At 39.8% G+C, this 25,567-nt stretch overlaps 1 long non-coding RNA gene across 2 annotated transcripts in view; it reads left to right on the top strand.

Annotated features, from left to right (window-relative positions):
• LOC110350571 (uncharacterized) overlaps nucleotides 1-23,978 on the top strand; it is a 33,677-nt gene extending 9,699 nt beyond the window's left edge. The window contains exons 2-5 of one of the 2 annotated variants that reach the window (XR_002397223.2): nucleotides 2,804-3,202; nucleotides 22,340-22,709; nucleotides 23,283-23,409; nucleotides 23,589-23,978. This is a non-coding gene — a long non-coding RNA (uncharacterized LOC110350571). Of the gene's footprint in view, nucleotides 1-2,803; nucleotides 3,203-22,339; nucleotides 22,710-23,282 lie in introns of both variants that reach the window. The other variant, XR_002397221.2, reaches the window with a different exon arrangement.
• The last annotated feature ends 1,589 nt before the right edge of the window (nucleotides 23,979-25,567 follow it).

Raw genomic sequence — 25,567 nt, 5'->3', positions numbered from 1 at the left:
ATTCATTGTCTCTTTCCTAAATATTTAATTACTCAAATCTCTCCTTCACAGTAATGAAGGAAATTCCTTGGAACAGTGAATTGTATCTATTGGTTCTGCTCTCTGTTTAGAGTAATTATTCATGAGATTTGTTTGTACTTCTGTCTTCTCTTTATTTTCAGTCATACTCGGCTCTTTGCAATGTACTTCAACCCTTCTTCCTCCACAGGGCCTTGTCTCAAATGCCCATTAATGATCTTTCTGCTGAATTCAGTGGATACTTTTCACTACATGACTTTTTCACAATGTTAGAAATGACACGGACTCCTGCTGAATGAGGCTTAGAAAAACTAAACAGTTAATACAGTGCTTAAAACCATTGCCCACTCTCTTTATGAAATGCTCCTCTCTAAGAGCAATATAGTTAGAAAAACTCTATAACCTTGTTCATAATCAAAAATCAGAAGATGTCTAAAAAATTCCAATTTTTTTTCCTAACATGTGACATTGTCTCAAGAACATATGTTTTGGGGACTGTCACAGTTCAGATCCAAAATATTCCCCCAAACATCATTGTGTTGAAGGCTCAGATCACCAAGCTGGTGAGATCTGAGGGCCTGAGTGGTGATGCGGGTACTAACATTACAAAGTAGGGACCTGCAGCATTCCTTGCCAGGGTATATCTTGTCCCAACCATCTTCCTCTCTCTCTGACTCTTCCTCTGCTTTCTCCTTCCTCACTGCCATGAAGTGAACAATTCTCTTCCATGCCATTTGTCTTAGTTACTTTTCTTGCTGTTGAGACAAAATACCCTGCACCCAAAGTTAAAGGAGGAAGGGTTTATTTCAGCTCATAGTTTGTGGAGGTTTTAGCCCATAGTTGGCTGGTTCCAAGGTGGGGGTTATGGCAGAGGGGCATCACAGGGGAGAAACAGTTCATGGTGTGGCAGGCAGAAGGCAGCAAGCAGTAACAGCAAGTCTCTCTTTCTCTTTCCCAGGATGAGGCTTCCCATTATCTATACCCAGAACAATGCTAAATTAATCAGTGGGCTAATTTAGTACCACATACCCTTAATCCCAGTATCACACACTTTAGATCTAGCCAGTTCCAAAAAGCCCCTCCTAGGGTGTCCCTCAGAAGGCTCATATGTTCAGAAGTGGGACTTTTGGAAGGCGATTGGATCATGGGGGCACTTTGCTCATCATGAAGTAATCAAAGGATAAGTTCAGAGCTAAATGTGCTATTGGGAGGTGGGGCCTTGTCAGAGGGGGCTGGTCATGGGCATGTGACCAGGAAGGGTGCATTCTTGTTCCCGATGCCTCTCTTCTCTTTCTACTTCCTGGCTGCAATGGCTTGAGATCTGTTTCCTCTGTCATGCCCACCAGTTATTCCATGTCTGCCTTTGAGTGAGCCAACCATGAACTGGAACTAAGACCCAAAATAAACCTCTCCTTTAAACCGAGGGTGCTGGGTAAACTGTCCCAATGGTGGCATTATCAGGCATGGGCTGGCATGTTTAAGGAAGAGCCATAAACCCAATCTGCCAGTGTGGAAAGTCTATGAAACTGGAAACAACTGTTGCTGGAGATATTAGCTACTGCCAAGTGATGTGTCATTCCTGAGATGCCCCTACTAGGAAAGAAAAAGAAATAAACAAGCTCTCTTTCCCCCTCCACCTGCCTGTTAGTCTCTCAAGTACCCTCATTGGCTAAACCTTGCAGGAGTAGAGCTAGCTACATTTTCTGCTCTTACTTTCTAAAGAGAAATCAAATATGCTTAACATCAAGCTTGACTTCACGAAGACTATAGAAGAGTGGATTTGGAGGTGAGAGATAATAGCTTAGTAAGGGGTACAGAAACTATCGTACCCTAAATGACACGTCCTTTTTGAGGTCTTGGTTGTCCCCCTGTCCAGGTTGACACTAGTGTTCTGAACAAGATTGAAATCTCAGAATTGTGAGCTGATCAGGTCTTCTGGCTCATGCTATGTGTTCGTGTGGTTGCATCATGTTAGGTGGTAAATGGTATTTGTAGAGCTGTGTATTTTAAGATGATGTTAACATTGAAATCAACAGACTAAAAGAAAGTGTCGTCCACTTTGAGGTTTGAAGAGATGACAGAGAGGCTGAGAAGCCCCCAATTCAGAGAGGATGCCTTTGCTCGTCAGAAATGGGACATTACCCCAAAATGATAGAACTTCAAGGAAGTTTGTAAATTCCAGGTTAAACAAACTTAAACAAATATTTTTACTGTAGGATTCTTCAGAACCTATAATAAGATGATGAATCCAAAAATGATTATGAATTTTCAAAAAGGCTTATATTAAACATTTCTCCAATTTAGTGGCTTTTGGGATACCCCTTGTACTGTGCTTTATATAAATCTCTCACTCGGGAGACTGTAGATTAAAGATAATTATTACTGAATTATTTAGTATAATGTAATATTACTTTCAATATGGCCTTGCTATTTTCTGATATGTATAAATGACTTGGAATACCAATATTTAAATCAGATTTTTTGCATATTCAGTTAACTTGTTTCCCATCGAAGATATATTTGCTGCTTTTTGTTTTATGTCCTAAGCGGCTCTCTCATAGTGCAAGTACACTTAGCTCGTTAGGGTGATTCCATGCTGCACCTGGTGTTTTTAGTATCATTCTCTGGGTACTTGATTAATAGAGTTTGATGAAATTAGTTAAAGTACAAATTCGCCCATAAATGGTATATCTGTAATCTGTAAAATTACAGGATGAAAGTTACCAAATAGTGTGAACAAATTTCCTCAGTTTAAATGCTAAGTATTTTCTCTCATGTTTTGCAGACACCAATTGCCAAGTATGCATTACGTCTATCTTATATTATACAATCTCCTGAATTATATTACTTGGTTATTTAAAGACCACCTTTACAGAAACAAGTGGCCAAAGATGAAACTGAGAGACGAGGCTAAGAAAGGAAAGGGAAATGAACTGGAAGATCCACAAACCAGTGGTGATTGCTGCGTTTCTGCGTCTCTCCTCTGTTCTCTTCACCTGGCAGCACTGTGTCTTGCACTTTTGGGAGCCGCTACGCTGTCTCCCTCCATCCCTGCTTCCACCAGTTGATAGACTGTCTCCTAACGTGCGTGGACTTTGATCTGCACTTTGACCCTCCTACGTTTGCTCACCTCTGCCCATCTTATGCCCGCCCCAGGTGACCAAGTTTAGCCCACAGGAGACAGGTGAGTCACCTTTGTCAGGTCTGTCATGATGGTTCCATTTCAGAAATCTTCCTCCATTACTTTGCTTTGAAAACTACAGTTTTCCAGGAAAACGCATCAGTTGCAAATGACCTTAATGAATACTTGCTTCAGGTATTGGAGTTATCAAGCAGAATCAATAAAAACCCAAGGTAAATGGATTTTGCAATTATCTCTTGGGTACCACATCACATTAGGAGTTCTGAAAGTCTTTGTAACATGTTTTTAACCATCATTAAAATTAATAGGATAGGGCCGGGGATTTAGCTCAGTGGTTCCGCTGCCTGCCTTGCAAGCACAAAGTCCCAAGTTTGATCCCCAGTACAAATAAATAAGTAAATAAATAAATAAAAATAAAATTAATAGAATAAATCAATGACTATATTTTGGTCTTTACAGGCACACACCAAAAGAATAAATGAAAAAAAGCAATTATTCCAATGTTTCGTGAAAGTATACTTAGGCAGGCTTTGGATATATTTTCAGTAACATGCAACAGTATCTTACTAGAATCCCCAACGTGTTGTAATTCAAGGCCTTGAGGTGGGAGTGAAAAATGCTGTGTCTTTGAAAATGGCTATATGCAATATAAAATTGGCTCTAGAGACTGAGATAGTCATGCTGAAAATGTATAGGAAGAAGTTGGATAAAACTGCTTAATGAAAGATCAGCATGGAAATTAATAATATTTCTAAACTAATGTATTACTTATATAGTACAGGCATCTGTCAGCTCAACCAACCACAGATTAAAGACTTTCAAAACAATTGTGTCTGTAGGACATATGTCCAATCTTTTTTGGTTCACTATTTTCTAAAAAATACAGTACAGCCATGATTTAGATAGTCCTTATATTGTATTACGTATTATAAGCAGCCCAGAGATGATTTAGAATATACAGGAGGATGCGTGTAGATTATATGCTAATGCTGTGCCATTTTATAGAAGTGACATGAGCACATGTGGATTTCACCCCCAATTGTCATGCACTCTCCATGGATACAGAGGGATGAGTGTATATGGTGTTAAAGGCAGCTTTGTAAGACAATTAATAAATGAAATACTGCAAGTGGACATTTGAATATTTTATCTACTTCTCTAAAATTTTAATTAGTCAAGTAGACAAAAGTCCTTTGGCGATATTTGCCCCCAAATGACCTCTTTTTCTTTGAGTTGGAATACTGTAAGTTTCTATCAGTCCTGTATTTCGATTCAAAATATTTAGAAGATCTTGAAAACACACTCTGTTATTAGAAAGATGCTGGTCTTACTTTTAGCTTCTCAGACAGACAGAGAGATAGGCACCAACATGGACATAGAGACACACACACCCGCACACGCACACACACAAAGGACAGTGTAAAGCATCTGCTCAACTCTTCCAAGAGAAACGTGGGAGCCTGCTTTCCTGGGTTTCTTAGTGATGTTCTCACTATGGAGGTCAAGGTTACAGATTCTTGGGTTCTTTCCTCATCCCCAAACACAGGCCTTCATGCACAAGCGTAGTCTCTCTTGTAAGGAGTTTCTGATAGGACATCAACAACGCAGTATAGACTTTTCTTTCTAGTGGTGATTAGTTTTCTTAGTGAAATTTAAATAACCCCTTAGTTTTGATCCGCGGAGAGAGAGAAAATACCATTCACGTTTACTTTCTGTCTGGTGAAAATTTCCAGAAGTGGTGCTGCTTTTCTATTTGTTGCTGGCGATGACATGAATCTAAAGATGAACTGTTACTGTGTTATTTTGCTGGAATTGTAATTAACTCCTTACTAAGACAAACAGTCCCGAGTTTTCAGGCCTCTAACATTGATTTTTAGGCAAACATACAAACAATTGTAAAAAGAGTGACTAACCCTCACAGTTTCGAATTGTTGAATAGCCTTACTCTGGACAGGCCATATTTTAGTGGTTAATTATTGGATACATCTCTATTAGGAACTGGGTATTTGCAGGAGCTGCACATTTAGTAAATCTTACTGTTCAGATCTGCAATGCATTAGACTTACAGTCTAATTACTTACAGTCTAATGGGGTTACTCATAGCTCCCCAATTCTCATCGTTTTCTATGTTTATACTATCTCATTTTATAAAACAAAAGAGGATGGGCTGGGGATTTAGCTCAGTGGTTTCGCTGCCTGCTGCATAAGCACAAGGACCAAAGTTCGATCCCTGGTACCAAAAAAAAAAGCAAAAACAAAACAAAAGAAATATTTGAAGCTCTTCCATTTAAATATTTAAAAAGTCTTTATTTATGCTATACTTATTGGAAATAATCTATATTTTATAACAAAATTAATTTACAGTTAGGTTTTAGGGATAAAGAGAGCCCCTCTTTCAGCACTTAACAGTTCTTAGGATCTCAGATCATGGGCAGGTGGGTTGAAAGGGAGTGAATATGGTAAAACTGTCATCCTGAATAATTCTTCACATTAACTTACTATTTTGAGAACACAAATGAAAACAAATAGAGTCCAAATAGCACATAGACCCGTTTGTTAGGGGAAAAAATGTAACTTTATGAAGATTTGCTCTTTCTTACTGAAGACGTCACTTTTTTTTCTTCTAGTAGACAGAAAAGGATTTATTAGGCAGAATGTAAAAACGCACACTCAAAGAAATAGAGTGGGGGCCCTCAACAGAGAGGTGCATTATAAGGGGCATATTTATGTGTTTTTGGTGGTGGGCTTTGTGGATGTGTAGCAAGTTTGGGCTTGGTTTACAGGAGAAAAGTGAAGTCCCCTCACGTAGAAGGATAACAGCTCATTTTGTAAGTGAAGAGATGGCCCATTGTACAGGGGACAGGAAAAGCCTCAACTGTGGCATTGTTTCAGGAGAGGAGTGATCTAAGAAGCTTTGCCTAAAGACAGTCGTTGAACTCTTGGAATCTGTTTCTCTCAAGATCAAGTCTTTTCCCTTAACCTTCAAAACTAAAGGGAAATAGTATCTTCAAGGGATTTGAGGTATTGTGGCCTTGGAACAAAAGGAGCAGGCACCAGGCTTGGGAGCACAGTCATCGATAACTGGGTAAATTTGATTGAAGACAACATTTTAAAAAGGATATCTGATTCCATCTAAAGCTAGATTTTTAATTAGTCTGACTAAATTGTGTTAGACATTTCACATTTCAAGCAAAAATATGAATTCCCCTTATGCGTTTTCAACATAGTCACAGGAATATTAAGAGTTGAATGAACAATTTAAAATATTATTTTAGATAACCAGAATGTGGAAAGTGATTTCCTCATGTTGACAGAAAAGTAAGCTCACCTGTTTACAAAGCAGAAATATGTGTATGCAGTGTTATTTCATGGAAAGTATTTTTCTCAGACACCTGTGATACTACAAATATCAACGCCAGTGGTTAATGTCACAAGGAAGCCCAGGGCCAATGCAGCAAGAAGCTGGCCCTCACTTCCTTTGTCTTTGATTCTTTGTACTCTTGATGAGAGAATGCAGTCAAGACCCACAAGGAGCTCTGCAGAAGTGTAGGTAGATCCAGAGAGGATTCTGCCTTCAAGGGTGAAGGTGGGCAGTTTCTCGAAGGCACCTGTGTGCAGCACATCATATTTGGTTACCTTTTCATGCACATGAAAGTCTGGGGGTTCAGAAAACTAGGAAGACTATGATGTGGTGCTTCTCAACATTTTACTTCAAAGTAACTTTGGAATTGCAAAATATCTTCCTGTTCTTTTTAGATGGTCAACGTTTCCTTGTGGGATTTAATTATGTAAGAAAATTATGATAGAAATTTACAAACTATAAGCTCCTGATTTAAACCAGGTCCCAGCCCAAGGCAGGAGGGTCTTTAAAGAACGTTTCCTTTTCTGACATCATTGAGCTAGAGGCCATGGCAGCCAGGAGTGCTGTGCGCCTTGTGCTGGGGTGAGGGGCCAGGTAGCCAGGTAGCAGAAAGACTGCGCACAATGCATAACCTTAAGCTGCACTTGTGCTCTGTGGGATCGCTTTGGGTTGGAGACCAAAAAGTGATGACAAGTGTATTATACATTTATCTATTTGTTTCTTTATTCAGCAGGCAGTGTGTGCTATTTTGGACAGCCCTCCCGCATTTGTCCTGTAGGCCCGGTAATGTCTAACTAGCTGGTTAACAATAGAGTCTGAGACGTAACAAATGATGGTGTTGCACTTTCAATCCAAAATGGCCCCCAAAGCCTCATGTATTTGAATGGTGATCGGATCATGTGGCTCTATCAGCTGACCTGCTGGTAGAGGTGGTGCCTGGTTGAAGAGGTTGGTCGTGGCGGGAGTGGTTGGAAGAATCTCTCTCCTTCCCAGTTATTCCTTCACTGTCAGCCTCCTCTCCACCGTGAGGTGAGCAGATTTCCTCCCTCAGACTCTTGCACTCTGCTACTGACCATTCAAGGACTGTAGCATGGAAATCGTGAGCCAAAATAAACCTCGCCTCCTGTACGGTGCAGGTACAGGTGTGGAGGAGGTGACTAAGACATCGCAAGTGCGTCATACACTGAGGTCGTTGTCTTTTCACTTCACTAGAAGGAGCAAAACTTTGCTGCTTTGGACCTTTGCCTTTTCTCTCAGGCTGGCTGATGTCTAATTACTTGCCTAACAGTTAACATAGTTTACCTGAATTTAATTTATTTTTATCATACCACGGATTTGCAGTGCCATTTTCAATAATAAAACTTAAGGAAAGTTGCTTTGTTCCTGTGTTAGAATTCACACCTGGAAACAGATCGTGATGGGCTTGGTGAACATATATAGTATTTACGGAGCACTCGCTGGGCACAAGGGTTGATTGTTTTCAACAGGATAACAGGTTTGGATACTGCTATGGCTTGTGTCTACCTGTCCCACCCCAGCCTCATGCAGTCTTTTTCAGCTGAATCTGGATTTCATGATGCTGGGATTAAGGGAGTGTGATGACTAAACCACTACACTGAGTGACTAGTTTGGCACCACCCTAATCCCAGTAATCTGAATGGAATAAAAGGGGCAGAAAGACGCTGTTAAGATCTCTGTTTGCTTTTGCTGTTTCTCGCCACCATAAACTGTTGCCCCTCTGCACCCTCCCTTGGAGCCAGCTGATTATGGACTGAAACCTCTACAAACTGTGAGCCAAATAAACCTTTCTTCCTTTAACTTTGGGTGTTAGGTATTATGTCTCAGCCATGAGAGAAAAATAAACTAAGACAGTTGCCATACTTTTTTGACATTTACATAAGAAATACATAATGCATCCCTAGGTCGGCCATTTCATTTAAAATTATAAACTTTGGGAAAAAGGTAAAGTGAATATGGATACTTTAATTTTATAATTGAATAAAGAAATGAAACTTAAAGAATTAAGGAGAATCCACTAAGATTGTCCCTGTCAACATTTATTGTGAATAAGTATATTTGGAAACTGTATCACTTAACCTTTAGTTTTAAGAGTGCAAACTTATGCAAGTAATAAACTGAAAGGAATATTATTTGGTTTTGTAATGAGAAAGCATGGGAGGAAGTTAGGCTCAGTGAAATAGTACAGCAGTTATTCATGTTCCTGTGAGCATCGGTTCCCTCTGTAGGTCAGCTGTGCTAAGTAATGGGGAAGGGAGGTGGACTTTTCTGCAGTCAAGGGGTCTGGTCTCACCTACCTAACCCTGTAGCTCCTATCTGCCTTCAGTCTGAAAGCTGTAGGAGGAGGCTCTCAACTGGAGAATGTCATCAGCTAAAACATTTAAAAACTCATAATTAAAAACTCTCATCCATCACATTAAGTGAGATTAGTGTTAGTGAATGAATTGAGCATATGGATTTTAATTGATAGAAATGTTAGTGTTCTTACCTTCAGGTTGAATTTAACCAACATTTTAGGACAAGTGGCATGTTCTTTTGGACTTTTAAAAAAAATCTAAATACCAAGAAAGGTGATTTACCCTTCATGGCTGGTTTTAGAGATACTAAGAAAAAGTCATGAGGAATAAATGGAATGTGGTATGCAGCCAGTGGAAAAGTTAATAAAGAAATAAAGTGATTTTTTGATCAGAGTTGTAAAGTTTTGACAAGTGTATGGTATTAGTTAGAAAATCTTTTAACAGGCTTTATGAAAATTACATTTATATACTTTCCACATTTACCCCAACCTCCTTCAGTAATAATGAGAACAGAAGAGAAAAAGTGAGATTTGCAGTGCAAAGGTACTTTGGTTCCAGTGTGTGTGTGTGTGTGTGTGTGTGTGTGTGTGTGTGTGTGTTGACTTGGAATAAGTAATTATAGATACAGCTACACGGCATCTCCACATCCTTTCTTTGCAAGTTTTATTTTAGTTAGTAAATGTTTGCAGTGCATAATGATTACCTGCATTTTGCGGAGTTGACATTACACTCTTAGCTTTTTTTGGTTTGGTTTTGTTTTCCCCTTCCCCCTCTGTTCCCTTCTCCCTCTCTCCGTTTGGCGCTAATACTATTTTTTAGAGTTTAAGATTTAAGTTATAATCTATTCGAGTATTAGTTTATATTCCTCTTATGTGAGTGTAATTTCTTGCGTGGTTAAAATTTTCATAGAGATTGCGAAAAGGGCAGATAATAGCATGTTTCTTCACATGAATAAACAGAACACACAATTATGTATAATACCATGTGAATAATTTAGAATAACTCTTAACAACAGGAATTTTAGCTACTATGAAAATAATGGTTCCTAGAGTGATTAGAAATCATGTTCATGTTTTCCAGCAAGCCTTTGTCCACAACTATGAAGGCATTTGTTTTCAGAAAAAATCCAGCAGGTGGCGCCGAAATCATAATAATTACTTCAGTAAAACTTTGTGGCGGGACAAGGAATAGAAGATTACTGTTTAGCCAGAAGGTGGTGCTAGATGACTACCTTTTAAAACCCTAAATCTGTATCTGAAATACTGATCTTCAATTTACTGCATCCTAGGATCTACGCTAGGACTATGTAGACTGTATTGTTTAAATTCTTCAATATCTTCCAAGTGAATGGTAAATGTATTACTTTCATTACAAAAGAACTCTGACCAGCTCATTAAAGAAAGAAAATCTTTTCTACTCTAAGTTTTATCACTCCTACATTTTGCAAGGAAAAACTATAGCATATTTAAATATTTTTATTTTACTTTTCCTATCATTCAATAGATTCAGAAAGCACAGAAACCCTACTCTAAATTCTCTGCATGTTTTAAGATATATTCATTTATGAGTTCATTTATTTGCAAACTGTGGGTTGAATCCAGAGCCTTCACACTGAGCTACATCTTCACAGCTCTTTTTTTTTTTTTTTTTCCTAAAAAAACCACAAATATGCTTTTCTTTTGAGACAGGGCTTCCGCAAGTTTCTAAAATGTCCGGTCTGGGCTGGAACTTGCAATCCTCCTGTCTCTGCCTCCGAGACTGCTAGGAGCACAGATGTGTACCTCATTCTGGGCTTTTCTACCTTTTCTTCCCATTCCTCCCCTAAGAGTCTGAAACATTCGATGCAGAGATTAGAAACCTTCTGACACACTTTCTGACACATTTAATCAGACAAAAAATAGTGTTGAAATATTTTAAATTGTATTTCATGAAACATTGTTTCATTTTTTGGTATACCCTTTTGCCAGTGTTTATGTTTTTACTCACTTTAAAACAATAGGAAGTAAATAACTTCGTAAGTTCCTTTCACCTTTCATATTAGCAGAAACTCTTTTTAAAACATTGCCGAGTCACTGAATTCTAAATATTTGCCTGGTGAACGCTGTCACATGCATCCATTTCTCACCAGCCACTGTGCCCTGTTCGTCCGTCCTACTGCGGGCTCCTGGCCCATTGCAATGACTTTCTAGGAGTCCGCTTACATCCCCTTCTCTCATGAGATCAGACTGACATATTGTCAATTCAAACTTGGTATTTCGCCTTAAAAGCCTTCAATAAATTTCCAGTCCTGTTAAACACTCAAGCTTTAAACACGCCCAAAAGGCCCCCCTGGGACTGTCACATAATGTTCTTCCCATTTTCGATATCATTGCTACGGAAAAGGTCAGCTGCATCCTCTTTCCCAGGTGCCCCTGCTGAATCCTGACAACCATGACCCTCTGCTTCCTGAGCCTTCTCAGAAGGGTAAACATCTTGACAACAGGAAATGTCCTTCCACTGACCGCTCGCCCTCCACCTACAGGTTTTGTGCATGTTCTTCTGGAGTCAGAGAGACTCTTCTCTCACTTCTGCACCTGTGTGTCTTGAATTCAAAGATCGCTCTCAAAGGGAAGCAACTCAGCCACCCTGGCCCTATCAGAGCAAGGTCCGAGCCCCCGATTGATGCTTGCAGTGCTGCAGGGGCTCCTTGGTTGCGAACTCGTCTTTGATTGGACCTGGTTGTTTTAGGGAGGAAAATTGATCACAGTCTTGTTGCCCTAACTCTTCCGTGAACTTCACAAGGACCAAGGTGTATTGGTCATGCTCACTATTGTGCATCTCTTGAAAGGGATCATTGTTCTGAACATGTGGGAAGCTCCCAATACATATTAATAAATTCTTGGAATGAATGAACAAAGAAAACATGAGAGGACTCAGGAAAGTGTAATCAATATGTAGGTCTTAGAACATCTCTCACTGGTAAGATTTTTTTTTTTTTTTGAGACAAGGCTTTATTACATATAGGCTGGGATTGAACTCACTGCATACTCTATGTGGCTTCAAACTCACAGCAATCCTCCTGCCTCAGCCTCTCAAGTACTGGGATTATAGGAGGGTATCACCATACCCAGCCTTTGACAGGATATTTACCTTAAAAGAAAGCTCAGGAGGTTGACAGCTATAGTCAGGATGTTGCATGCTGCCTGTGAAAGAGGAATGGAGCTTTTAAAATTCGCATCCCCAGGGGCCGGGGATTTAGCTCAGTGGTTTCGCCGCTTGCTGCGGAAGCGCAAGGACCTGAGTTCGATCCCTGGTACTAAAAAGAAAAAAAAGGGCAGAGGTTGTAAAATTCGCATCCCCAAAGGAATGATCTAAAGGCTGATAGGAATAATTAATCTTATTATTTAAAAAACCACATTTCTGAAAGTAAAACAAATTGCTAAGATGGGTGGATAACTACCTAAAACTAAAGGGACTTGAGCATACTCAGTTCTTCACTTGGAGTCAGTGAATTGCAGTCCCTTAGCTTTGAAGTTTTGTGGAAGGCAGTGATGGGCTGGGGGTGGATGCCTCCTTCGAGCCTTGGAATTGTTTCATTGTGTTTAGGACTTTGAAGGGTGTGCTATTTCCTAACACCATCTGCGCCATCAGTTCCAGCTGGATCTCATATTGGCCAACAATTCTTGGGATACACTTGAAATAAAATGACTAGAAGTGTTTCCAAGCATATTATTTTCTTGGATAACTAAAATGACCTATTTCAAATTTCATTTTTCTTGCTCTAAATTTTACTGAATCACTAATAAAACTTACTGAAACATTTTTGAGAATTCATTTGGATTATGGATCAATAAAACACGTTTAATTTGTTTTGGGGCTAGACTCCATGCTGTATTTAAAATATATGAATCTTATCAATCTTACCCACTAATATAAGTGGCTAATGATTTCTTGTCCTATGGACTTATTTTTAGTCTATTGTAGGAAAAAAGGATGAAGAATTTTGTAATCCATGTAATTCCTGACTTTGACACATTAACTCAGATTTTACAGCACAAATGAAAAAACAATACTCAGGCCTCATAATATACAAATTATGTTGCCCAATATTTTTCGCACTTAAATTTGATGTTTATTTATCTCTTTTTAAATTTATTTTTTGATTGATGCATAAAAATTAAACATTTTTATGTTGTACCCTGTGATATTTTAATGCCCGTGTCCCTTTTATAATATGCAAATCAGCATATCCATAACTGTTTCCTAATCATGTGTCATTTTTTTAGGTAAAAAACATTAAAAATTTTTCATTTAGCTTTTCAGAAATCTGTAGTACATTTTCCTTCTCTGCAGTAGCCTTACTGTGCTACACCAGAATCTCTAACTAATTTAAGTATACCTAACTATAACTAGTACTTGTTAACCAAGTTATCCCCATAGTTTCCTCCATAATCTCCCTAGCTTCTTGTACCCAGTCTTCTACTCTCAAGTTCAATGAAACTAACTCCTAAGAAGTTTTATGCATGAGAAAGATTACATGGTATTTGTCTTTCTGTGTAACATACTAGCATTCACTTAGACTCATGTTCTAAATGACAGCATCCCATCCATTTTGATGGCTGCATACTATTCTACTATCTATATATACCACTGTCCTTTATCCATTCATCTGTTGATGGGCATGTAGATTGTTTCCATGACTTGGCAAGTGTGAGTAATGATGCAATAAATACAAGAATTCAAATGTCTTTTTGACATAGTAATTTCATTGCTTTTGGCTTTATACCCAGTAGGGGGATTGCTGAATCATATCAGCATATTAGTTCTATTATTAATTTATAAGAGACTTCCACACCATTTTTCATGATGGGTATTCTACTTTATATTCCCACCAACAGTGTGTATGGGTTTCTTTTTCTCCACATCCTATGTCCTACCAGAACTTCTTACCCTTCATCTTTTTGATGATAGTCACTGTAACTGGAGTTATATAATATTTCATTGTAGCTTTGATTTGCCTATTGTTTAATCCAATTATTTCTCTTACTAAGTTGTTGGAGTATCTTATATATTCTGAACATTAATGAGTAATCAATTGTATACAATGCAAGTATTTTCTCTTAATCTGTAGGTTGTCTTTTTAAAATTTGGTTTCAATGTATAGTCTAGTGTTTTCTTTGTTCCTTGTACTTTTCGAGCCATGTCCAAATAATAATCTTTGCTCTCTCCAAAGTGTTAAAGCATTTCCTCTACATTTTCTTCTGCTAGTTTCACAGTTTCTGGTGAAGTCTTTTGTGCACTTTGAGTTGATTTTGTACGTGTTGAAAGATAAGGCTACATTTTTTGGTAGACAGCAAATATCAACTGTACTTGAAGTATTTTTCAGATCACTTTAACTTGTAAGTACATACAAATACACATTGCCTCACTGTTTTCAGGAGCCCAAAGCAGGAAACAGTGATAAAGATAAGCAATATGATAAAGGTTGTGTGAGCTACATACATAAAGCGGGCTGTATTGCAGGCATTTAAAAGGAGGTGCTTAGTGCACGTTGATGTGGAAATCACATATTGGTGCAGAAAGAAAGTAGCAAGTACCTTGCATTCCCATTTAAAAAAGTGGAAGGCAATGGGAACACATCTTAAACGATGTCTGGATCCAGTGTCCTCTGTCCTCATAGGGTGGACAGTGGGACTGGGTATTACGACCGCTGCAAGGAGGAGGATGAAACTCCCTCCCTACATATTTGGTGCCCTTTATTATGGGCCAAATATTTCCCATGTGCCTTGAATTTAAGATAATAAACCTTGGTGGGCTGGGGATTTAGCTCAGTGGTTTTGCTGCCTGCTACGCAAGCGCAAGGACCTGAGTTCGATCCCCGGTACCACAAAACAAAACAAAACAAAACGAAAACAAAAACAAAAAAAACAAAACAAAAAACAAGAAAATAAACCTTGGGACACAAAATAATTCAATTTAATGTCCTGAGAATGGAAAACAGAGGAATTGACCACAGCCGCCAAAGAGGTAGATGGTCTTAAGTTCCAGGGCACAGTGTCAAAATTCGGAATTCTGGTGGGAGAAGAGTACTCACAGCTCTGGTTCACTGGCATGGACGGCTGCTCTTGCGACTCCCAAAGAGACACGTGAGACTCTGTAGACGTCTCTTTCACCGGAAGCTTTCAGGGGACCTCACAGCTTCTCTGCGCTCCTTGTTTGGCCTCTCATGGAGCCCAGGACGACTTCTCCTCAGTCGGCCTTCTTGGGGGGACGGCACTTTCTCCCAGCTAGGGCTGCGCGGACACAAGGCAGACGCGGACGTAGCACAGATAGGACATGACCAGGGCTGAGGTTCAGGCCGCGGTTTCCTCTTGAGAGGGGGCAGCAGGCCCAGGAGGCAGGAGGCAGGCGGTGCTGGGGAGGCAGGCGAAGCTGGGAAAGCAGGGTGTGGATGATTGCGCGTCAGCAGAGTAGTTCAGTGAGCCCGAGCGTGCGTTACGATGCTTCTTAATCAGCGCGCAAGTTATTGACATCCATGCTTTATATTATTTAGTAAGTAGCAAATATTCACAATAAAATGTACAAATTAGGTGCACAAAGCAAGCCTATGATCAAATTCAGTTTTCCACATTACAGTATAATTGAAAGGTTTCTTGCATGATGCATATTTTTTGCTCAGAAGGTTCTTAGTAGCTCCAGAAATTAAGTGTAATTTAATCTTCTTGATATTAGGTTTAACATAATGCTCAAGTTCTAAGTATAGGAGAGAGTTTCTTTTTGAATGTCAAGACAGTCTATGAAAAGTAATAACTACCTCTACTTAGGAATATACATGCTTCATTTTTAAACTCTTTTAACTTATTCATTCCAAAACTTTATCTTTACAGTGCTCTCTGAACCAAATATGTTTTAATATTTATTACAAATGGCAAACAACCATCTTAGAAATAAATGGTATGGGTTTAGTCTCCAGTCCTGAAAGCTTTTGTGGTTAAGCAAATTGGTTAAGTTATCTGAATTTCAGAGACCATGTCTATGAAGCAAGAAGAATGTGCCAAAGAGAGGTCATCTATTTTTAAGTTCCTTGATATTATGTGTTGAAAGATTTCCACTCTAAGGTTCTCTATTCTTTTTCTATTCCTCTTGTCTTTATATCACCTCTCCCTTTAAATTCTGATACATGGTGTCCTGAAGAACATTTATAAGATCCATGGCTTGCCTTTAACATAAAAAAAAAAAAAATCTAAGGGTATAGAAGATATATCATCACTGACTATTTTCTCAGGCCCCAAACATATCCCATATTGTTGATAATACCTTTCTAAAGTCTTTTATCTGGACAAATGATACACATAGCAAATCATTTTGAAAGGGGTCAGGCATATGACTTTTTTGTTTCTTTGCTACTTTTATTTAGCCTGTATTTTTTTGTCATCTATTTTCCTTTTATTAAATAAAATGGCACTAAATGAACACTATTCACAACTATGATATACTCATGAAAAACAGAGTCAATATGGAACATGCCATTTTTGTCTCTGAATGGTTAGTGGCAGAAAATGGAGCACACAGTTCTACTACTTTATACAAAGTAAAAAGTTGTTTTTAAAAAATTCTCCCGAAGTCTAATATATAAAGAAACATAAATAATGTCATAATGGGCCCCAAGTATGATACACATAAGCACACAGATAATGTAGCAATGGGGGCTTACCTCTGTTAAGGGTGCTAAGTGAGCATGCGGAGGCCCAGGGTTAGACCTCCAGGACGGCAGTTTTTTAAAAAGGAAGAGATGCACAGGGAAAAATGCCTGTATTTTCTTTTACATTTTAAAATAATCTTTTAGTTTTTTACCTAAAAAATGAATGTACTGCCAATGTGCAGTACTTTGCCTTTTAGATACTCCAATGTGCTTGTTCAGTGAGGGGAGGAAATCACTGTGAGATTGTATATATAATTTTGCAGTGATTTAGTTTCAGAGCATAGAAACCATTTTATATTTATCAGAAGCAGTGTTTATCTGTGGAGGCAGTGTCAGAGGAAATGGGCTGAACGGAGTCTCATTTTTTTATGGGGTGAGCAATTTGTGTGTCAAGAAGTTAATAGATGCACAACTGGATAAGGGTTCCTTCCTTTCTAAGTCTGAGTTGACAAGAAACAACAAAATGAAAAAACTAAGCCTTACTCAATGCTTGCTATTTTTCAGATGTTGTTGACACTTGCACGTACATGTTCATGTTTAATCATAAAACATCTGGAGAATTTTGCTTCTGGGAGCGGGAATAGGTGTAATTTTCCCATTGCTTCCAGCGAAGGACAACACCAAACCGTAGGGGAAAATACACACCCTTATCTCGGTCACCTCTCTCTCTGTCTCTCTCTGTATTATCTCTCTCTATCCCTGTTTCTATCTCCATCCCTGTCTATCTATCTAAAGAAATTATGAAAGATGTGGAAAAGACCCACTGGTGATCTTTGGGACCAAGTCATGGGATGACAATGAGATCATTGTTTTTGCTTTGCTTTGTTCTTTCCCCATAATATCTAAATCTGAGTATATCATCCCCATGATCCAGTCACCTCCCCAAAGCTGCACATGGGATCTTGGGGGGGACATTTTAGATCTAAGCTATAAGCTCACATTTGCATTCTGTAGCCAAAAGGTCAAGAAAGAGGCAGCCTTGCAGGGTTGAAACGTTTAAACAATAGAAAAAGTAATCTCTACGACAGAGAAGAATATTCCCTTTATTCTTTGTGTACCTATACTTTATACGTATATTTTTTCTCACACAAAATCTGTAAATATCCCTGGCTAGGAAAGTATCTGGGAGCGACATGCTCACTCCATACAAACTGTAGTGCTCAGATTATTTTTGATCTATACAGCTCTTCTTCATCAACTCAATAAGTAATAGTGACTAAAGAGAGTATTAATAAATGTAATAATGTTTCCTAGCCTGATGTTGAAGCTAACAGTATAAAGGAAGCTATTATTATTTTTCCTGTTTATCTCCTCTTCTTTCTCTAAATATAAAACTTCAGTACATCCATTTGTTCGTGTTGCCATTGGGTTTGCCCTGCTCTGCTCTTTGGACCGGAAGCCCTTGCAGAATTGGGAATACATAGTTTTATCCTCATAACCCCAGGGCTTAGCAAATCTCTTGACATGTATTAGATATCAGTAAATTTTTAAGTAAATAAACTACTATTTTTAAGATACTTCTGTTAGTTAACTTGACTGATAAAAAAGCCAGAATATTCAGAGTCATGATACAATTTGTTTTATGAATATTACTAATCTTAAGTCTCAGTAGCAAAAATATCAAATGCTGTTTCAATTCTCTAGATTTCTTTTCCTCACTATTTAGAGCAGCATTTCTCAACTGCCAATCGTATGCCCTGGAGACACCTTTAATCGGTCTGTATCCAGTTCCGTCTGTGCCCTCGTAGGATAAGGTGGAATTCACCTTCCTAGCTCTTCCTCTCTTGCTGTTCTTGCTGGTACGCATTCTTGGTTCTTTCAGGGCCTGACAACTGGTACTGTGGGGAATGGTAGTGCGTATGAAAGGGCACATAAAGGTCCTGCAACATAAGATCTTTATAGTCAGATAACCCTCTGCCTATTTGGAGACAGCAGTTACATAGTCTTGAGGAATCACTTTGAGTTTCAGTTCAGTTTCTTATGAGACAGAATTTCAATAAGCATGGAAAATAATAAAGAGAAAGTTATTTGGCCCATAAGGGTTTAGGACTCAAGTGACAAATTGCCAATTATTATCAAACCATTTTAATCAGTTGCATAAAGCACAACAATTGTTTTCTGTACATTTTACTATCGGTGCTATCTATCTTAAAAGTTAATCACTAATAAAATTGCTAGGATTATTTTTGTGGAAATCTATCAGATGTATTTATTGGAGATGAACTATGGCTTCTGACTCAGATTCGAGTTTGGTTTTGGGAGCAGATGAGAGGAAGATGGTAGAAATTCCCAAAGAAGTTCCTACCCTATTAGGGTTATTTCAACCCATCCTATTCCATTCACACAGGCGATTGTACAGTGTGTTACCTGGGCACAGTCACTGCCTGGTGACTTTCTGAACTCTGATACCGATGTAGGTGCCTACCCCAAAGCTTTCTATTTGAGCAGATGTTTCAGTGAGTCGGCAGCGTTCTTGGTGGTGCAGTCGCAGGATTCAGCTGAATCTCTCTCTCCCTTTGAACATTTGTCATCAGGGCCACCTCTCTCCACTCTCTGAGCTGCACGGCCCATTCGAAACAGGGCGCGCATCTGCCTTCTGTCCAATCCTGTCTGCATGCTGCATTCATCTCACGACAAGTGGCGTTATGGGCCTGACTCTTGCCAAAGAAAGGGCAATGTGATTCATCTCTTCCCTTGTGAAGGAGGCTCGCCTCACAATACAAGGCCAGGATGGAGCAGCAGAGATGCTGGTGGTAGAGTCAGTGTTGATTTCTCAGGGGGAAGTGAGCACAGGGGTCCCCTCTGCAAGTCAGAGTTTCCAGTTTTCGGCTTCGTATTATAATATGCACAGACAGTATCGCCTAAATATCCCCTTTTGAATAAAACTTCATTTCCAAATGATTTTGGGGGCTTGGATCTTTTATTTGTTTGGAGAAAGTAGTTGACAGAATAGGGATAATACATATACGGCCATGCTTTTCTGTTCAATATGGTTTGGCAGATATTTTTAGCCCCACATCCAATGCCATCTCTTCCTTTCTTAGTCGCAGAGCCTGTCAGCCCTAGGACCTTCGCTATTGTTACCGGCCTGGGGGTTTGGAAGCAGTGAGATCTCAAGCAATCCTGGGAAGGACTTCTCTCCATCTTCAGGGAGAGCCAAGTACACAGAAACTCAACTTGTTTACGCCCTTCCTCTATGCTGTGGCCTTAGTTGTAGCAGGGATCTTACAACTGCATTGAGATTCAGGCTCAGTACTCAGAGGGTGACAGGGACATAAGATGGGAGCAGTCTGGGTTTTTGTGAGCTGGGCTGACATTGGCCGACTCGCTCAGGTCTTCTGGTTAGGTAGGACTGTGAGTGTCAGCACTGCTTCAAGTGGTTTTGGTGAGAGATTTTCTTCTCCTCACAGCAGGTCTCCTCACTAATAAACACGTTTCTTTTTTATATCTTCATATTTGGAGAGAGCTGAGGCATCATTTTAGTGGATTTGTGTCCAGAGATAGCGAGAGAGCACTGGGCCAGGAGGAGGTGGGGATCTGCAACATCTAGATGAAAACAAAGTCTGCAGGAAGTGCAAGATAATTTCCAGGAAGCTCTGAGATACAAATCCAGGCAAAGCCATACATTCAAGTACACCTGAAGCTGAGAATGAAAGATAAAGCAGAAAAGATCAGAAATCTCCAGGTGAGCAAACAAGCAAGGATATGGGTCAAATAAGGCCTGAGAGAATTTTCTCAGAAGGGTAGAATACTTGGGGCTGAGAGCTGCAGAAGTCACAGCTACAGAGATAAATGAGCCATTTTTTCTAACATCCCCGCATCTTTAAATTCCCCTGTCTCTGAGCTCTAAACCATGGAAAGCATCTTGAGTTAAGAAACAGATTTGTTGGTATGTGAGTGAAAAGTTCTGCTATGAGAATTTCTGCAGGATAGTTCCTGTTCTGAAGTCACCAACAAAAGCAACTTTCTGGGCTGGGGATTTAGCTCAGTGGTTCTGACGCCTGCCTTGCAAGTGCAAAGTCCCGAGTTCGATCCCTGGTACCAAAAAAATAAAAGCAACCTTCTCTTCAGGAGATGGTAAAATATGATTAGGAATTATACATACAGCATGTTTCAAGTCATCAGGTGATGGAGCCGTTCCTGGGAGACTGAGCTTGGTATCTGACTGGTTACCACAATGCCAAAATAACAGCACCATGTTGTAAAGGGGTCTTATAAAATTCTGGTGAAATATAGTAAGAACACACTGCTTTTTTCTGTCAAGGTGTTTTTTGTTTCTCTTCAGATACATGTGCCCAGTGTCAGATATTCACACCATAGCCAAAGACTTTTTTCTAGTTGACCTTTCTTTCTAGTTTCCATCCTTTGCTTCAATTATGCTTTCTCTAGCTTTTGTGAGAAAAAAAATGTATGAGAAGAAGATGTAATGGGGCCAGTATTAAGAAAACTTGTTTCAAGAAGTCAATAGTTTGCCTGAGATAACAAAGATAAGCAGCAGAATCATTGCTTGAACCCACTGCAGACGTCAAAGCTCAGGTCATTCCAAACTCTGCTGTTCCTCAGCTGCCCTCTGGAGGCTCAGACAACACATTTACAGTGTTAGGGTCATTATTTTTAAAGGCGAAAGTAGATCTAGACACATCAGCCAAAGCAGGAGTGCGTCATCCTAGTGCTGCTGATGTCATTCTGAGCCCAGCTAAGTGGATACTGCAGCCCACTCAGCCACCTCTCACCCCCTCTAGATGACTCAAGGGTCTCGCATACCTTCCAGAAGTATTCAACCAGCATCTCACATGGAACCAAGAGTGGCCATGTGGGAGCCCTCTCAAGTAACAGTGGTTTTCCTAGACGGTGGTGCATGACTACTGTGCTTGCTCCTCCCTTTCAACCCAGAATTATGTGGAGTTAACATTGTCCTGGAGGCCATGCTGTGGGTGAGTGTTCTTTCCCCTCACACCCAAGCAATCCATGGCAGTATGAGCTGAGCCATACATCAGGGCCATCTGCAAGTTCCAGAACAGGGGGCTCAGTCAGATTTCACTGCCCACAGCAGCAAGTGGAGGGAATCATTTGTAATGTCACAGTGTCATATATGTCAATTTGCCTTTGGCTGTGACACCAGCCATGGTGTTCACATAGTGTAATGTAGTTTGTTTTGGAGACGTGAAGGTTAGTTGACAGAAGCAATTTTGGAATTCCTCATCCTCCTGGGGCTTATCTGAACTTTGACTCCAAAAACAAAGACAGAATGCACTTCTTGGACAAGAGTAAGTGCTGAGATTGTGCTTATATCTGGGAAAGTCTGCAGTAGGTTAGAGACACTAGGTTCTCTGATAAACTGAAAATGTCAACATGCCACATTTGTGTTTCAAGAAACTTATTTCAGACTGCTATTTACATCCTAAGTTATAGAGTTGGTTTTTATTGCATTTTTCATTTGTTAATGTATGTTTTAACCTCTGAGCACATGAGGCATTGGAGGGATATTCTAGAGCTAAACCATATATCAATGCGCTTAATTATCAAAGAGACTCATGAGAAATATCTACTGTGATTGTGATCTCTAATTTACAGAAAACCTGGCTGGAGACAGGAGATGTGAGCTCATATGGCACTGTTACATAATAGGTATTAGATTTGTACCCAGGTCAATATAATTTTAGATCCTGGGCTCTTGAAGGCCACATTTTATGTTTTGTTTTTTTTTTTTCTGGTACTGGGGCTTGAAGTCGGGTCCTTGCCACATTTTATGTTTTCAATCAGCCCTTGATTTTCTCCTCATGGCTGAGAACATCACTGAATTGCTTGTTGTCTTTCCACAGTTTATCCTTCTAGTCAAGCATTTGGGAGAAATTCATCAGCTTGGATTTACAGTTTCTCCCCTGGCCAGCCACAAGGGGCACCCTTCAATGGAGAGAAGATGTACAAATAATGCAGAACAAAATGCAGCCTCTTCAGCCTGCACTGTCCTCACCCCCATCTAAACCAGATTTATTGCTGTTGTTATTTTGGTTTTCCTTCTTAGCTGTGAACAACAATACTGTGTTATTTACCACTGACCTGGGGGCTGATTGAGTTCAGCTCTGGGGTACTTTTGCTACGCACAACATTGGCTGGGCAAGCGCAGTGTTGCTCTTAGTTGGGAGTGCAATCAAAGTCTTTCTCTTATTCTCTATGGTCCCGGTTTTTAAGGTGAGAATCATGATCTCCCAAAGGGTCTTAAAACTGATTTAACTGGATGTAAACTGCCTAAGGACAACAACGAAAAGGAATTGACTAAAACATGAGCTCTAAGAGCATATTCAGTTAGGATATGGTGAGATCCATATTACCTAGTAAGAATAACCCTGTGTGACAGGGTTTTTTTCCATTTCAGTGAAGAAAAATGAGAATGCCTAAAAGTGTAGAATATATTCCTTCCCGTGGACCATGTGGTGAAGCTACTGTCAGATCCACCACAGGATGTCACAAATCATCGTGACAGTGTCCAACATTAGGAGAGCAAGCTGCATAGAAGGGAAGCGGGGATCCTAGAAAAACAGAATGTGGAGAAGACAGTTTGTTGCTGAGTCCAGTAATGGGAAGTTTAGTATTTGGGAAAGAAGGAATGAACACACACACACACACACACACACACACACACACACGCACACACACGCACACACACACACACGTGGATTCTTTGATTCAGAGTTCATTAGGAGTCCATTATTGATGCTTAAGGGAAATATTCTCCCACGTACACTCTCACTCTGTATATTTCAGCAGCCCTGCTGAGAAAAGAGCTTCTGGGCCAGCTTTTCACTGGGAAGATGCGTCTCACAGGGCGGACCGAGGCATTCTGAGCACTAAGGAGAGCACTTCCTGTTGCAAATGGAATCACATGGATTAGGTTTGTCTGTGTGTCTCACTGGGGTTTACTCTGTGGATTGGCTGTTGGGAAGAAATGCATTTGAAGGAGAGTAACAGCGTTACTGCCTCGAGGCAGAAGAGAGGCTCTGTGAGTGCTCCTTTTAATGTTCCAGTTACCCGCAAGGACTGCTCCTCAGTCGGTTGCGCCTTCTCCCTCAGCCACTGCAGCTGGCTGCATTGGGTCAGCGGAACTGCCTGCTGCAAGACAGCGACACGACACTGGTTTGCAAGTGGCTCCTGAGAAGAAGCCAAGAGAGCGAGAGCAGTGTGGTTTCATGTAAACGTGCATCCTTCTGCAAAACGTCAGGCAATAACTGTGAGGTCGGAGCTAGCACCGGCAATTTGCGGTCCCTGCACATAGAGCAGCCCACTGTGGGGCCAGAACACGCGCTGGTGCTGACTCACGCTCAGGTCAGCGCACAAGGGCGACGTCCAGCAAGGAAGGGGTCAACGTCGCGCTCTGCTTCTGATGTACATTTGTCTGAGAGGCCATAAGATAACAAAAAATATTATATTAAAAACACCAGCATATTGATGACTCCAATCCTTATTGATATACAATAATTCCTTGATCTCTTCAACTTTCATTTCCTTCATCTATTTAACAATATACACAACAGGGGACTACTCTACCACAAAGAAGGATAAACTTAAGTCATGTGTCAGAAAATGGATGCAAGTTGAGACCCTAACGTTAAGTGAAATACATCAGACACACAATCTTAAATATCATATGGTTTCTTTTATATGAGAAACTCAAAGTATAAACAAATCAAAGAGCAGAATGTAAGACAGCTAATAGGAATGGGGGAGATAGATCTTCTGCAAAAAGGAAAGGTTACCAGAGATGGGGGAGAGAATAGAAAGAGAATTAAGATGTAATGTTAACATGTCCCATGTACCATGTAAGATGTTGGTAACTTGTACCAACTCCCCACAATGAATGCAATCATTATGTGCTCCAAACATGTATTAATAAAAATGAAAATTGAAAAAAAATGCAGTAAAGGAGAGAAAGGAAAAGCAAGGAAATAAGACACCAAACTGTATAGAAGTATTAGAAGAAAATAAGGTGGTATATGGAAAACATTTAGACCAATGCTTGCATCAGAGTAGGTCCTAGTGAAGTCTCCACACCACTGGTTTGATGGTGACTGTTTTGTATATTTTATTAAAAGTACAACGATGAAAAATTCATTGCCATAAACTCTGCACACTCTGAACTTATTCTTCCATTCATTCATTTTATTAAACATATACCTATTGCAATCCATGAGTTCTAGAAATATAAACAGGAGTAAATTATACTTCTGGCATTTTAGAAGCTTGTATTTTACCAGAGGAGAAAACACATAAACTAATGACTATAATAACCACGATGAAAAGTATAGGGCAGCAATTATAAAAGGTATAGATATATTAATCAAAGGGATGAAACAAAGCTCTAGAAGGAAGTGAGACCTAGTTATATTGTTGCTTTCACCATGAGTTATGTGATGTTTAGGACTCAGGTTAGAATAAGCAGGAGTAGGCAAGAAAGGCAAACCCATACCCCCTTCTAACACAATGCACACACCCACATGCACACACTTGCACACACACATGCACATAGTCCCTCTCATACAGTCCTTCCTTTCTGCTCCAGCTTCCCAAGACTTGGAGGCACCACTTGAGAAACCTTGCAGATATTCTGCAACCACAAGATGCCAGTTGCTTTACATACATTACTTAAATTACTGTAAGTCAATGGGGGCAAATAGCCTTGCCTGATTTTTCAGATAACAATAGGAAGTCATGCAGTAGTTGTATGATTTTTCTCCCTTTGGTTAATTATCACTATTCCCATTTTTTCTGAAGACTGCCCTTCACTCTCTAGAAACAGGAGGGCCCTCCCCAGTCACGGTGATTTGGGTGCATGGATAAAGGGAGAGGGAGGTTGTGCAGCTCAGGGAGATTGGAGATATTTCACAGATTTGTGCTGGGGCAGGGAGCAAAGTTTTCTCCTTTTGTTTTGAGCAATGTGTGTATGGATGTGATCACAGAGCCGAGAGCAGCTTTGTCTGTGCCACAGAAGAAGGGAAGAGAAGGAGAGGAACTCAAGGCAGAAGGAAATAAAACAGCACTGTACCTGGTTACAG

This window comes from Heterocephalus glaber, unplaced genomic scaffold (assembly GCF_053883595.1).
Source record: "Heterocephalus glaber isolate CG9 unplaced genomic scaffold, H.glaber_assembly_v1.0 deba00001428, whole genome shotgun sequence".
Taxonomy (NCBI): domain Eukaryota; kingdom Metazoa; phylum Chordata; class Mammalia; order Rodentia; family Bathyergidae; genus Heterocephalus; species Heterocephalus glaber.
Note: the sequence above shows the minus strand (reverse complement) of the source record. Positions and strands in the feature narration are given on the sequence as shown.